This window comes from Rhinolophus sinicus, chromosome 14 (genome assembly GCF_057876585.1).
Source record: "Rhinolophus sinicus isolate RSI-liver-muscle chromosome 14, RSI-T2T, whole genome shotgun sequence".
NCBI classification, from domain to species: domain Eukaryota; kingdom Metazoa; phylum Chordata; class Mammalia; order Chiroptera; family Rhinolophidae; genus Rhinolophus; species Rhinolophus sinicus.
Genome location: NC_142514.1, coordinates 65,808,812 through 65,821,485, shown reverse-complemented (window position 1 = coordinate 65,821,485; position 12,674 = coordinate 65,808,812). Strand labels below are relative to the sequence as shown.

Genomic DNA, 12,674 nt, shown 5'->3' with positions numbered 1-12,674 from the left:
CTAGCTCCCTAACTGTCCTTCAGTTGTTTGACTATATTCTTTTACTTTCATATTTTTTTTATTTTCTTCCCATTTTCTTTCCAATGCCTCCACTATCTTCCCTGCTCTCTCTGCTTCCTCGGCTACCATCATACTTGCCAGGTCAGTCCCTGACCTGCAGTACTAGTGTTTATTCACATGGCCTGAACAGCACAAGTGAGTCCTGAGACCTAACCAGCACAGAAAACCCTGCACAGTGAAGATGGAGCCAACGGATTTTAAGGAGAAATACCCAAAAGGAATTAAACTCTAATATTATTCCCTAGAACCTCCTTCTTCTAGCCTGTCACAAGGTACTTACAACTGTTATTACAAATTTTGAGTGCTGCTATGCACCATCAATTGTGCTAAGCCTTTACATAATTTTATTATTTAATAATCACTAACTTATAGGTATAAATATTATTACTCCTTTAGGGATGATAAAACTGAGACTTGGAGAGAGTTTGAGTTACTTGCCCAAGTTCATACAGCTGGTAAGTATTGAAATATTTATTTAAGCTAAGATATGACTACAGAGCCTTCTCTTAACCACTACCTTCTACTCCATTTCCACTACATTTTGTAGATTCTTACTGTTTGAGTCAAATGCATCATTCAAACATAAGCCTTGGAGCATTGCATAGGAGGAAAAATGAGAGCTCCACTACTACGCACAAGTAATTTTCTCCTTACTTAGAATGTTGACCCTACTTTTTTTTTTTTTAATGGAAGCATATAATTAATGGGTAAACACCACAAAACTGCAAGCTAATGCTACAGTGATGATAGAGTTATCCACATGGTTGGGAGGCATGCTTATCCTTTACACGTTTGTTGTCATCTGAGGTTTATCTTTTACTCCAAGCAGGCTTTGCTTTTGAGCACTAAGGGAATAGAATGATGCTAGCAGGTAGATCCCACACGATACCAAAAGATCCATTCAGTTAATGTTGTTGCACTTAAGACCATAGCACATGCCTTGCCACAGCCACCTCCACTCAAGGAGTTTGGTGGTTGCCTATATGTGGGCTCCAGGCTCCTGGGAAACAGCAGAGTTACCATCAGAGGTGAACAGCGCTAAAACCAAGGATTATCTCAAATAGTATTATATTTCACACAGGTACATTTATTATTTTTTAATGTATTTTCAGAGGGCTAGAGAGGTGGATGTGACTAATAATAAAGATTTTAAAACACATATATGGAGGATCATGAGACTTTGTAACAAAATTAAATGGGTGTTCCCAAACGAAAAGATGGAGAACCATTGACTACCATATTTTGGCCTCAAGAATTTTTAAACTTAAGCAAGACAGAAATACAGGTACCAAAGGATATCCTGTGTCTCTTTAATGAAAGAATGTGTACATTAATTCCTCAAAGACCTGAAATAAATGGTAGACTTTCACTGCTTTCTGTGGAAAGAACAGGCTCAGGTCTACAGGAAAATGGAAAAAAGAAAGAAAGAAAGAAAGAAAGAGAGAGAGAGAGAGAGAGAGAGAGAGAGAGAGAGGGAGGGAGGGAGGGAGAGAGAGAGAGAGAGAGAGAGAGAGAGAGAGAGAGAGAGAAAGAAAGGCGAGTAGGTAGTTTCTACCATCCATCCAGCAATTTCTGCTGATGTCATTGCCCTTCTCTTTAAACCACCTTGAATTTAGCAAGAGAAAAGATCAGATACCTTCAGAGTTATACCAAGTCACAGGAAAAAAAAAAAAAATGCAACAGAAGTCTTCGCCTCCGTGTCTTATCTACACATGCAGCTTTAGCAGCAGCTTGCTGTCTATGGTGCTTTGTGCAATACTCTTCAAAGAGTTACCTGGAAAGAGCTGGATGGAGGGACTGAGGGTCCAGTAAGTGCCTCTTGCCCATTAGACCCTGGACATGGAAACGTAGTTTAGTTTCATAAGAGATATGCCTAAGGGTCAGCCCAGAGAAACCATGTTCTCTCAGATTAATCTACCTTCCTGTACCCTCTTTCCCTGCCACCTCCCAGGTCACTGCCTTGTTCCATCATACCTGCAAACTGTCCCAACTCTTGAAGCATTAGACATGGTGCTGCAGCCAGGGCCTGCCTGAGCACATACCATCTCCTGGCTTCTCAGAAAGTCATCCATCCTTTTGGATTGCCACACTGTGCAGAGATCTCCAAGCTGTCACGGTAAAGTCAGCCCGCAGCTCCCTGACAGGTAGAAAAGCTGCCTAGCTTTCCACCTGTCAGGAGGATGGCACAGTTGTCTTTCTGGCCAACTACACACCAAACTGAAGTGTGCTTTGCTAGTGGAGCTAGAACATGAATCTAGAACTTGTTAAACTCTGTGTGTCTCTGCTTATTCACTCGCATTTAGCCAAAACCTGAACTTCTGAATTTGAAATTAATATTTATGGCACAATTTAATACACATTTAGTAATGTAAAGAATCTGATTGAAAGATGTGGTTTGCACATAAGCCCCACCAGAAACTCATTTACTAACAGAATCCAACCCTAAGTAAAATAAACAGCTTTGCTTTCGACTGACATTTTATAACCACCTTAAGGGAAAGGTGGAGAGGGGAATTGGGTTTCCATGCGGATTTAATCCAAGAACTTCCCGAGAAAGTGCTTGAAGGCAATACAGTAGTGAGCCAACTTTCTTCTGTTAAGTCACAAAAAAATAGATTGTACCAAATAGAGGGGATCAACCACAGCTGCAAAGAGGAAATTTAGCATTATCATCATACCAGTATCAGAAGGTCCTTTATGGTTATAGCTTCATAAAAGTTCACAGTTAGAGTATTTGCTGCCAACTAATAAAAAAGTAATGAAAAATTTTGCAGATTTTTTTGTGTGTAGACAGCAGTTACCTAATCCCCAAATCCTGATGAATTCATATATTCAAAATATCTAAAAGGCAAAATACACCCAAGAATTTATTTGTGATCCCTTTAAAGGCATAGGTCTTAACCTCATTAAGAGATAAGAAACAGCTTTATTGTTGGGCTGTACATCAATATCTATTTGAAAATAAATTTGATTCCTTTATTGCCCAAACATTCGAAAAATCATAATTAAGCAATGACACTCCAGGGTGAATGTTATTAGGTAAAAATGAAGGCCTTGTCCCTTTGATGCCCCTTGATGTGTGTTATTACCCAGGAACCCCAGGCTTCCATGTCTTTTTGTGATCATAAAGGAGGTCTCTTTTACATTTTTTTTAATGAATTCTAACAAGAGGGCTTTTGTATTTATTGTACTAAATACATCCATCCATTTGGGACAAAATAGCCCCTATTGGAAGGGCAAAAGGAAGCAAAGGAAAAGAGCTTGAAAATATTTTTTCTGCTATTTTTGGTGCTGAGTTTTTCCCCCTCATGTATTTTTAAAATTAAAGTGCAGACTTCTTCTGTGTGTTTCATAAGTTTCTCCATGTCTCCCTTCCTGTTCACATCACTCTCTGAGCCCTGCCCCATCAGCTGGCCTGGTCTGTCTAGTAAGCTTTAGCCTCAAACAGATTGCCCTTAACCTTTACTTTTCATTAGAGAGCACAAAGCAGGAGGCGGTGGGGGAGGAGGGGAATTAAAATTGGAGGTGTTTCAAACGTCTGTACTACATTATGCCACTATATGAAAAAGTCATATAGTTTAAAATGAAAGGTGAAGTGTGGTGCTTGTGATCTGGCATTAAAATTCATTGCAGTGCAGAGCTCATAAAAATCTGTATATAAATGTTGCTGTTATTATTTATGAATAATAATTGTATGATAATCCTTCCTCTTTGGTTAATTATTTGTGTGGAGGCATAAATACATTTAGCTATAATTATTTATAAAATCTGTACATCTGTGGAGAGCCATGCACCAGTAACTGTCTTGATATACTTATTATACATTATCTCAGTTAATCTTCACAATAACTGATATATATGTGTATATATGTGTGTGTGCGTGTGTGTATACGTGTGTATATGTGTGTGTATATATGGTAACCATGTATGTGTGTGTGTGTGTGTGTATGTGTATATATGTGTGTGTGTGTAAATATATGGTAACTTATCCTAAGTCATTGAGCTAGTGAGTAATGAGCTGAGATTCCTACCCAGGTCAGTCAGATCAAGAGCTCAATATCTTAACTAGTTCACTCCATAAATCATTGCCATCCCTAGACCCATGTTAAATAAGTAAAGAGTAGCCTTTTACAGCTGAAGAAATCAGGACTGAAAGAAAACAATTAACTTATAAATGTCACATGGTTATCCAGCAGTGGACCAGGGAAAGGAAAGCAGACATTTCTGAAAATGGCTCAGTGCCTTGACCACAAAACCACGTAGTCTGAACTCTTTTGATGATCCTTTTTTGGGGAGTGGTTATGAACATTGGAAAACTTGAACGACCATGATGGAAGTCTAGATTAGCACCAATTGCATTTTTTTTTATTAACAAAAATATAAGCTTACCCATGAGAGCTACTGCTTGGGAGGTATGAAAGAAATATCCAGACAGAGGATCAAAATAAAACAAACTCAATTTAAAAGCCCCCCTTTTGCCGTAAATTCGGTGTGCTAGAAGTCTGTCTACTCAGACCCCTGTGTGCAAATGCAATAGAGTGTATCCCTCGCTTAAGACAGATGTTTTACTCTCCTCTGACAACTATACTTTTTTTGGTAACAGGATTCTATTATATATAAAATGCAAATGCTACCAGCTTGGAGTTTTTGCAAATTTTCAGGGCTTTTGAAGATTCTTTTTCCAGTGAGCACGTGAATCAATTAGAAACAGAACAAAACACACACACACACACACACACACACACACTCCAAAACAGAGAAAACATAAAAGGCTCTCTGGAGCACTGGCTCCTGCTCCCCACCCTGCTGTTTGCATCCTGTCCTGCTGAGATAGATTTCAGGAGGGCAAACCACCTAAGTACCCCTGGACTGGCCCATTGTTCTGATTTTGCAGGCGTATCATTTTTCACCTAGCACAGTTGCCAAGCACCAGCCACATGCCCTGGTAAAAAACCCACACCTCACCGTCTGCAGCCGCCCTGTATGTCCCCTCAGTCCCAGCCATTCGATCATCTCGCGTGGAATTGCCTGGAGCTGTTTGTTGAACTGCTTCATGTTACTCTTTGACTGAGAGAGAGACAAATGTTCCATATTATCTTTAATTTCCATAAAATTGTTTTAATCTTTGCTTTATAATAAATGTATAACGGTGCCCTCGGGGGATCTCTGTTTTGTATTATAGGTGTCTCCATTGGAGTTATGTGCAAGATAGAACTGTTCAGTGCTTGCTTTTCACCCAAAGGACTCGAAAGATACTTTGAAACAAAAAATTCCTCTGGGAATCATCCATAAGTACAAAATGGAAAATATCCTTTCCTCCAGTATGCCTCCGAACCTCCCTATCCTGGAGACATGACCGTAAGCCCAATCAGATCAGGAACATAATAAGCCACAGGAGCTAAAAGATATGTGTCATCTTTCTGATGGTCCCAGCTTTTGGTTAATACAATGTTTCCCCCAAAAATAATACCTAACCAGAAAATAAACCCTAGCATGATATTTCATAATGACATCCCCTGAGCATAAGCCCTAATGCATCTTTTGGACCAAAAATTAACATATGACCTGGTCTTATTTTTGGGGAAACACAGTATTTATGTGTGTGCGTGTGTGTGTGTGTGCGCGCGTGCGTGTGCGTGCGTGCATAAATAAATAAATATATATATATATGCATCATTATAAATATATAATACATAAACATTGTCATAAAATGTAATTAACTAGCTAAATGAAAAGCCTTCGCCAAGGTGTCAGTTTTAAACTTTTTAGCTCCCATGGTTCTTTAACATACCAGCTGATGAAAAAGGAAAAGGGGAGGGGATAGGAATGGGGAAAGTCCCATGAATACATTTTTTGACATTTTGTTTATTATCATTTTATCTAGGCTAGTGGTAAATGAATGGACTTGTCAGCAGAAATTTCTTGGTGAAGTAAATAAAGAATCTTAATAGGCAAGGAGAATAGAACTAACAGCAAATTGCTCACAAAGAGATCTAATTTATTGGTTTCTTTTTCACTGAGATTCTGTTCTGGATTCCGGCTTTGCCAGAAGAAACAGCTGAACGATAACATGAATCCATAGGCAGAGAAAGTGCTCTATCTGGTAGAAAAGGGGAAAGTAGCTGAGAGATTCTCCATGCAGCCTCACCCCAGCTTCTTCTGAAAGTTAGCTGCCTTATTTATTACTGCTATGGTATCTCCATGTAAAGCTAAAGCCTGCAAGGTCGTCTCTATTTTTATTTGCTGGTCTCTGTTAATAAGCCCATGCTGCATTCATGAAAGAAAAATATTGAATATGGCCACCCCAGTTATAATATTATGGCTATTTGGGTTTAAGCATAATAAAGATACCAACAAGGGCTCCTCAGTTACTAATATTTTTTCAGGTTAAAAGGCAGCAATAAATCATAAAGAGCATTTCCAAGCAGTAGCACTTTTATAGAAAATTGCTTGCTATTTAAACAAAATATTTGCTCTTCATCTCAGGAAAATATGTGGATGCTTCTGAACAAGGAGCTATTTTACCTACTCTCTGCCTCCTATAATTAGCCCCATTTGACTTGAAAAAAAAATTTTTTTTTATTTGCTTGCCTGGACCACAGCAAAATGTGGGGCTCAAATTTGCTTTGGCCAAGTGCTCAGTTCCGTCATTAGTAGCCTATGTTTTCCACAGAACGTTGGGCTCTGAATTTAAATATTTGTCCTTCTGCACCCATTCTTCTAAGAGGGCTCACGGCCTCTATGTAGCTCTCTTCTGGGCATAGATGAGAAAAGATAGAGAGTTTTGATCCTGTAGATAAGGGTAGGAATTTCTCCCCACCACTTGTCAATATAGAATCTCCTTCACTTATGCCCTTAGGAAAATACCTCTCCATGAACCTTGAGCCCAGAGGTCTGCACAGGATGGGGCCATTTATCTCCAAAAGTTGGCTTATTTACATCTTTGGATGGGAGTTGGGAGGAGAAGGTCACACAGATATTAACCTATCTTTCTTCACTCCTGAATTAGACTTGCAGGTTAGCAGGAAGTAATAGATATTTTAGACTCGTGCATGGTGCTCATTTGACCTTCTCCACTTCATTATAGTCTCTTAAAGAAACCAACAAATTTGACGGACTACATCTCATGATCACATGGCTAATGATGGCTTATTGTTTATTCATTTACACTGGAAAGGAAATGTAATCATGAAGATTTGTTTAAATATTCCCTTTGGCAAAAAATAACTGTGGATGGCAGATGGGATCAGAATCATAGGTGAAAAACAAACTAACCAACCTTCTTCTAAGCGGCTTGAGGTGCCAATTTCATATTCTGAGTTAAACATGTTTTTTTCTCCCTTGAAAATAAGTTCCTAAAAAGAGTTCCTGGCATTCCAAGTAATGATTGTAAATCTACCAAGTTAATTTATGAACCAATAAAGTCCTGTCAAGTCTCCTTCTCATCTTCTGGAAAACAGGTCTGCAGAGAGGAAAAAAAGACCAGCTAGTTACTAAGGAAATATATTCTTGCTTCTCATATATTCCTCTTAAGCCTTGCTTTAGAGTCAGCTTCTGTGCACTGTGGAATATACAAATCCCTACAAACACAGAAGGTATTTGGAGCGATAATGGTCTACATTGTTAGATAGTAAGGCTTTAAGGAAAGTAACAATAAATGCATCATTATTATATTCAAACTGCCATCAGATTAAATTCAAAACTCTAAATGAAAAGCTGAGGCATTTGGTTCCTTAGACATACAACATAAAATCAAGGCTGTTACAAGACGACAGTATTTAAGATGCCCCCCCCCTTTTCTCCTCGGTAAACACCTTGTAAATTTGTCTGAAATTTTTAAATTTTGCATTAATTGAGGCTTCTTGCCTGCTTATTTGAGTTTTGGTGTGAAAATATATCAAATCATAACACACAAAAAACTGCTTTCTCAAGCCACATTTCATGACATGATTTCATCAGATGGTCTTAATTTTCTGCATGACATTATCTTTCAAGCTGACATAAGACTGGGCTGTGATATTTGCATACTGAAGACTGAACCATGCAGCTTAACTATGTTTCTGCTTGTATGGGAATTTGGGGCACTTATACTTACAGAATCAAACAAATAAACCTTCCAAAATGAAAAATAAAAAGGTTTCCTCTTTGACTGACTTTGTTCTTGCCTTTTAACAAAAGAAATACTCTGAGCTATTTTAAACAATGTTGTAGTATCTGAATCAGTTGTCTCAGTACATATGAGGTGTATATATCTCTTGAAGGTCTCTGAAGTCCAGACCAATTAGTCAAAGAGACTTGACTATTTTACTTGGCTAGAATCCATATAATTGTACATGTGCAGAAAGAGAGAGGTGTTTTATGAACAGAAAGATTAAATATTTTAAATCTTGAATTCCAGACAAAATTTATCACTAACATTGGAGTTGGAAGACCTAGCCCTTGACTCCCTTGCTTGCCAGCTCTCACTAGATAAGTTACCTAGCCTTGTGTCAATGGTGTGTATATATATATATATATTGTGTGTGTGTATATATATATATATATATATGTAATATATATAATACATAAATTCAGACAATTAAGTTCGTGAACTCACCCTAGAAAAAGTGATACATACCTCTGCTGAATATCACTATGGTCGCCTTCGAAATACTCCCCTTGGGAAGCTATGCACCGACGCCAGTGCCTAGTCTACCCTTCAAAACAGTTTTGGAACTCTTTTTCTGGAATGGCCATCAGAGCAGTTGTCATATTACCTTTGATGTCCCGAATGTCATCAAAATGTCTTCCTTTCAGTATTTCCTTTATCTTTGGGTAAAGAAAGAAATCATTGGGGGCCATATCAGGTGAGTAGGGAGGGTGTTTCAATACAGTTATTTGTTTACTGGCTAAAAACTCCCTCATAGACAGGGCTGTGTGAGCTGGTGCATTGTCATGATGCAAGAGCCATGAATTGTTAGCAAAAAGTTCAGGTCGTCTAACTTTTTCATGCAGACTTTTCAGCACTTCCAAATAGTAAACTTTGTTAACTGTTTGTCCAGTTGGTACATATTCATAATGAATAATCCCTCTGATATCAAAAAAAGGTTAGCAACATCATTGCAACAAGTTCATGAACTTAATTGTTAGACCACACATGCATGTGATCGTGTGTGTGTGTGTGTGTGTGTGTTCACTTTTCTTTTTTTTCTTTTTTTTTAATTAAATTTATTGGGGTGACAATTGTTAGTAAAATTACATAGATTTCAGGTGTACAATGCTGTATTACATCATCTATAAATCCCATTGTGTGTTCACCACCCAGAGTCAGTTCTCCTTCCATCACCATATATTCGATCCCCCTTACCCTCATCTCCCACCCCCCACCCCCCGCCCCCGTTACCCTCTGGCAACCACTAAACTATTGTCTGTGTCTATGAGTTTCTGTTTCTCATTTGTTTGTCTTGTTCTTTTGTTGTTTTTGGTTTATATACCACATATCAGTGAAATCACATGGTTCTCTGCTTTTTCTGTCTGACTTGTTTCGCTCAGCATTACTCTCTCAAGATCCATCCATGTGTTCACTTTTCATTGAGCATATAGTTCTTGAGTGCCCAAGACATGCTAGGTACTGTTTTAGGTATTATAAATTTGAAAATATCCATGTGTTAGTCTAGAAATATAGAAGATTAGAATTGGAAGGGAATCTTAACGTGAAGTCTAATCTACTATAGAGATGAGAGAAATGAGACCAGATTGGGTCAACGACCCATTCAGGATATGATGTAGTTAGAAATAGTGAAGAAGAAGTGGAACTCAGTTCTCTCAATTCCATCCTCTTCCTAACACACTCCACTATCTTCCATTCCTCTCTTACAAAGTTCTTAACCAGATAAAAAGACTGGAAATGTTATTACTTGAAGAAAATAGTAGTCATCTCCTTCCTATTGAAGATCCATCAATGAAAACTGTTTGTTTGGTTGGTTGGTTGGTTGGTTGGTTGGTTGGTTGGTTGGTTGGTTGGTTGTTTTTTTTGTTTGTTTAAATAAAAAGGGAGGTGATGTACTGGATTTTTTCTGATAAGCATGGGTCCTATCAGAGTCTTGGCATAGTAAGAACACAGTAAGAATTCTAGCTCCTGCATGTTGAATTGGAAATGCTCTGGTCAAAGTCACAAATGAGGTCCATATTTCCAAGTCCACTGATGTATTTTACTTCATCTCTCATTAACATCTGACATAGGTTATCACTTACCACTTGAAAGACATCCTTCAAGTGGCTGCTGGGACACTACGTGCATTGACTTCCCTCTCAGTGACCATGCTTTCTCCATCTCTTCAGACACGCCTCTCCTCTTGACCTCTGTTCCCAGAGTGCTACAGCTTCACCCCTCAGAGCTCTTCCCTTCATTCTCTCCACTCACTCTCCCTGTGACCTTATCCAGTGAGCCCCATGCACCACCAATGTGCTGACAACATCCTGGCATATATCTTCAAACCTAACATCTTCTCTGATCTTTAGATTAGTTCAAAGTGCCTACTCATTATCACCACTTAGATGTTTAATATACATTGTACCAGTTAAGAATGCATTCTGCTTGGAATGACAGGAAGCTTGATTGACATGACAGACTTATTTATGTCACTCAATCCAGGGCAGATATTGCCGCTCTATGGTAACATTAGGAACCCACTTTCCTTCTATCTTCCAGTCCCACCATCTTTATGGTCCTTATTTTTTTCTCATCATTATGGATGGTTTCTGCAACATCAGTCTCCTTTCTGCATTCCAGGAAGAAAGTGAAAAGACCAAAAAGGACAGAGGGAAAACAGCCTTCTCTTCAGGTGGGTAGGCCTGGTTTCCTTTTCTTTTCCTTTTTTTTTCTCCCTGGGAGTTAAGCCAGGCACATCTATCTATGTCTTACTAGCCAGAACTTTATCACATGGAGGTTGGGAATTGGAGTATTTTGTTTTTCAGTTTGTACTCCAAAGGAAATAAGGCAAAGGGGATTGAAAGCGTGCTGACTGAGGTAAAGTGTATTATCAGCAACAGCACTTCACACTCAAGATGTGCTCACATCTAAGTAAGCAGCCCTTGTGTTTTTCATACTCAAACTAAAAACTTTTGTCATCATTGTTGACCTCTCACTTCCTGTCGTACCACACATCAAATTCAACAGCAAATCATTTTAGATCTACCTCCAAAATATATCCAGACTCTAACCATTTTGCACCATTTCTTCCATTTCCCCCTTAGTCTAAGCGTCGGTCATCACCTGCGTGGATTATTAAAAACCCTCCTACCGGGTCACCCTGCATCCTTGCTTTCCAGCTATACATTATTCTCCACTCAAAGACCAAGTATCCTTTTAAAACCTGTCATGCCACTTCTTGCTCCTAACCCTCCCATGACTTCTGCATCCCTCAATATCAAATTCTAGCTCCTCACAACCAACATGCAATGACCTCCTTGTCCTTGCCCCAGCTCCTTTTGGATCTCCTTCTGATACACTCACATTCACCTTTTGGTGGTTATTCCAGCAGATACTGCGTTCTCCTGTCTTGGGGCCTCTGCTATGTTTCCTCTGCCTAAAACACCAGACTCCTACATGTCTGCAAGTCTTACTCCCCTGCTTCCTTTTGGTCCCTGGTTAAATGTGATGCTATCATAGAGGCTTTCCCTGAACTCCTTACATAAAATAGCAATCTCACCCAGTGCCATCTCTTTCTGTCTCTTTACATTGTTTTAATTTTCTTTTGGGCCACAAGATATATATTTTTGTGTGTATACGGGTTTACTAATGTCTGTTCTTTCAAGTAGAGTATTCCTCTAAGATACTGGGGACTTTGTTTCATTAACTGTCTGCATATAGTGGTCACTTAGTATGCATATAGTAAATTAATGCTTCAGGGTGTCAAAACAATGCAATCATATGCATTATCTTATTTAATCCTCCCAACCCAATGAGGCTACTACAATCAATAAAACCGAGGTTCAGAGAAGCTTGCAACTTACCCACAATCTCACAGTTGATAAGTGGCAGAACCAGGACTTGACTCCATGTATATCTGATTCCAAAGCCCAAGCTCTTAACCCCACCCTTTATTGCCTTTCAATAAATATTGAAAGAATGATTGATATATTTACAAAAAAACAAAAGCTTAACTGGATTTTCCTTGTTACCTGGAGCTTTTCACAGTTTAATTCCATTTGCATTGGATGTTCAGTTGTAGCTTTTACTTTCTTCTGCTTTCTAATTTTTAGAAGGAGCGTTTCACAAACCTCAAGAATCCTCTAAAAGGAGCCTTCTGGAATGAGCTCATACTCCCACCCCCACCCCCCATAGAGGACTGGTCTTACAATACTTTGGATATTCACTCCATATATTTTAAAAGAGAATAAAATAATATTAGCAATGCTTAATCTAATGGACTAGGGTGGAGGGAATGGAGACATATTTGTAAGACTGCCTATTTTCTTTGGATTCTCATTTTGTAATTTAGCTGGTTGCATGGCATTTCTTCTTTTGAGAAACTTGAAGGGAATTCTAAGCAAGGTTGAAGAATTCACTCCTCAGGAAAGTTTAAGAATAGAATTGATACATTATGCAAATCAGCATGGGATCTGGACTTCAA

The 12,674-nt window shown here is 38.7% G+C and overlaps 1 long non-coding RNA gene across 1 annotated transcript; it reads left to right on the top strand.

Annotated features, from left to right (window-relative positions):
- Positions 1-14: 14 nt before the first annotated feature.
- On the top strand, positions 15-12,345 carry LOC148755706 (uncharacterized). The gene is made up of 3 exons (XR_016018475.1): positions 15-332; positions 457-515; positions 10,832-12,345. It is a non-coding gene; the product is annotated as an uncharacterized LOC148755706 (long non-coding RNA).
- The last annotated feature ends 329 nt before the right edge of the window (positions 12,346-12,674 follow it).